At 56.5% G+C, this 2,965-nt stretch overlaps 1 pseudogene; it reads right to left on the bottom strand.

Annotated features, from left to right (window-relative positions):
• Positions 1–622: 622 nt before the first annotated feature.
• On the bottom strand, positions 623–2,676 carry LOC115898193 (annotated as a pseudogene).
• Positions 2,677–2,965: the final 289 nt, after the last annotated feature.

The raw sequence follows: 2,965 nt of genomic DNA, 5'->3' as shown, positions 1-2,965 counted from the left end.
AGCAATATTTCAAGCCCCTGGAAAATCAGTTACACCCAAACACGGATGAAAGTCAAAAGAGAGTACGTCATCTTTTTGAGAATTTTATCACTTCAAAACAAATTAACACACCTATTTCCAATGGTTTCCAGACCCAATTTTCGAGGCGAGAAACACCCAAGAAGGCTTTGCGCAGAACGCTTCACAGCGTCCAAAACACTGCTGTGAGGGCGGGGACAGCTGAAGGCCTGCATCTCTCAGGGTTCCCTAACTGTTCCCTGATTCAGTCATCTAGAGAGCAAACACACAGTCATTCCCCAGTTTCCTACTGACATCACCGCGGAAGTCTGACTCCCGCGCGTCACCGTCACCCAGTTTCTGAGGCACGAATCAATGGCACAGAAGCTTTGGTGGGGGTTTCCGGAGAGCCCTGCGAACTACAATGTCCCTCACCAGAATTCGATGAGGCAGAGTCTCTGCATCTGGTCCCTGCCTGGCCTGGGCTCCAACATCCACAGAAGCACCACAGCTGGGGAGCTTGGGAGTCACCACACACAGTCTGCTCTCTGCTCTGTGCTCTCAGTCCCACAGACCCCTCCAAGTCATGGAGCTGGATGCAATGGAGCCCCGGCCACCTGCAGTCTCACTCCAGGTCAGAATCGCTGTCCTCTGAGGAGGAGGAAACCTGAAGGTCCTCATAGGGACACTCAGGGGGACAGAACACAGGGAGCCTCAGACTTCTCTGAACATGAGGGCCATGAGCGAGGAGGGCTCCCGGCTTCTCAGGAGAGGGAACGGAGGAGCTGTCAGGAGGCTGGAGCTCCACCATCCGTTTTCCAGCTCCGGAAGAGCATTCTGAGAGGCTGGGCCCCATCGTGGCGGCGCTGGTGATGGGACATGGTGCAGGCCTGGACGTAGGCAGGCAAGTCTGCTGTGCGGAGGCTGCCCGTCCCGCTGGGCACCTGGGCGGGTGTCCCCTGCTCATCTGGGGGGACGGACTTGGTCTGAGTTCGGTTGCAGCTGGCGAGGTTGGGGAGTCTCCGGGGCCCCCAGCTCACCTCCCTGGATGGCATTTTCAGGCATCTGGAAGGGACTCATTCTCGGTTTCTTGGGGAAGTTCAGGCAAGCCTGAGTCGAGCCTGGGCAGGTCGTCTTGGCTCCTGACCTGAACTGAGATTGGGCCGAGGCCCAAGCTGTGTGTGTCGGCTGGTGGCAGGGCTGTGAGGTCACCGCAGGACGTTTGTCTGTGCCGGGGTGATGACGGATCAGGCCGTGGGGCTTGGAGGCAGCTGGGGAACTTCTCGACAGCCACCCTGGGCGCTGCTGTGTCGGCTTCACCCGACGAGAGGCTCCGGGCCCTGCCGCCTGACCCAGGCTGAGGGATGTCGGCCACGCCCTGTCTGTCGTTCCTTTGGTGGAGACCTGACGAGGAGCTCAGCCTGCTTTTTCCAGGGGAGACAGTGAAGCCAAGAGGATACCGTGTCGAAAATTTGGTTGCTGAGCCATCAGTGAGGCAGGGTCAAGCGTTGCCTCTTATTGGTTGTGTGGACCGCCATTGGCCTGCTTGCAACCTGAAAGAAAGGAGACCACACACGTTGAAGTTCCCCAATCAGGAGCCAACATGGAAATCAACCACATCCAAGACCAAGGTGCACACAGCAGGAAATTCTTAATACGGTATTGAACGCGGTCCTTGGAAGTAGGACAGATCCTCAACGTGAGTGGATCGGACAAGAACCATGAAAAATGCACTCTCGAGCTCTGATCTAAGAATCCACTTTTCTAAGGCTGTCTTGGGCAAAACAGTCAAGCGCCTCCACTCAGCCTTCCATGAAGTGGGACGGACTAATGCCCTTCTGAAGGAGGTGGTGGCTCAAGGGTTCCCAGGACGTCTTTTTGAACATGCATGTCCTGGGGTTAGCCTTCTCCATGTTTGGGGCCCTGAGGGACTAATTTCCTCAGGCCGCTGGAAGACGTTGTTGGCGGCTTGCCATCATTGCACGGAAAAGACAACAGGAAATACGGCATCTTCAGATGCCTTCACCTGGAATCAAATGGACCTGGAAGGATCGTGGAGTCCTGACCCCAAGAAGGCAGGGAAGGGTTCCCCGATCCCCTCACACACACGGGAACCTGAAAGGAAACCAACCAGGGTGACCTAGAGGAGAAAAGACCAGGGGCGCAGGTGACACTCACCTCAGACAATCACAAGATTCCATGGATTCTTTTCGATTTGGCAGCGGTTCTCGGAGGTTTCCCGGAAAGGATCTGGAGGAGAGCCTTCTCTGCGGTCTTGTTGCCTGCAGAGGAGAAAAAAGTTCAGGCCCTGCCCCTCGGTTCTCCCCAGGAGACAGGGAACCCTGTGTGGGGCCCAGTCCCGTTCTGTGTTTTGTGATACATAAATGGAATTTTGTGCCCTTTCCGCCTCTGCACCTTCCCCCATGTGCCAACCTTCCCATCCTGCCGGTGGCCTTCTAGGCTTCCCAGGTAAGGACTGTCATTTGGATTCGTTGCTTTTCCCCCGTCATGGGGAACCTGCACGAAGGGCCCCGCCCTCTCCCAGTCCCTGAATCTCCCAGAGCCAAAGGAGTCCTGGGTGGGGAAACCGGGAGGACACGGAGCTCTGGTCTCTTTCTGCAGCGTTCCTTCCTGTCCGGAGACGGAAAGGCACACGGTGTGCGGGTGCAGAGACACCATGTCCTTGGTGGCAGTACCCTAAGGTGGTGAAAACCCCTCCACTGCTCACCTTGGTCTCTCTTCTTCTCTCCCTTTTCCTTGTTCAAGGGCCCGGGTTCCCTAAACCTGGGGCTTCCATGGTTTCAGGTTTTCCTTCCTTCCTTTCTCCAAAGGTCGGGGAACCAGGGGTCCGTTCCAGCACTTCATGGGGCACCTGGTACTTCTGGCCTGTGGCCAAAGGCCCCGCAGTTTTTGCACTTGACCTGTGGGTGGAAAGGAAGTGAGTCAGTGAGTGAGCTGAAGCTCAGGC

Source organism: Rhinopithecus roxellana, chromosome 6 (assembly GCF_007565055.1).
Source record: "Rhinopithecus roxellana isolate Shanxi Qingling chromosome 6, ASM756505v1, whole genome shotgun sequence".
Lineage (NCBI taxonomy): Eukaryota > Metazoa > Chordata > Mammalia > Primates > Cercopithecidae > Rhinopithecus > Rhinopithecus roxellana.
Note: the sequence above shows the minus strand (reverse complement) of the source record. Positions and strands in the feature narration are given on the sequence as shown.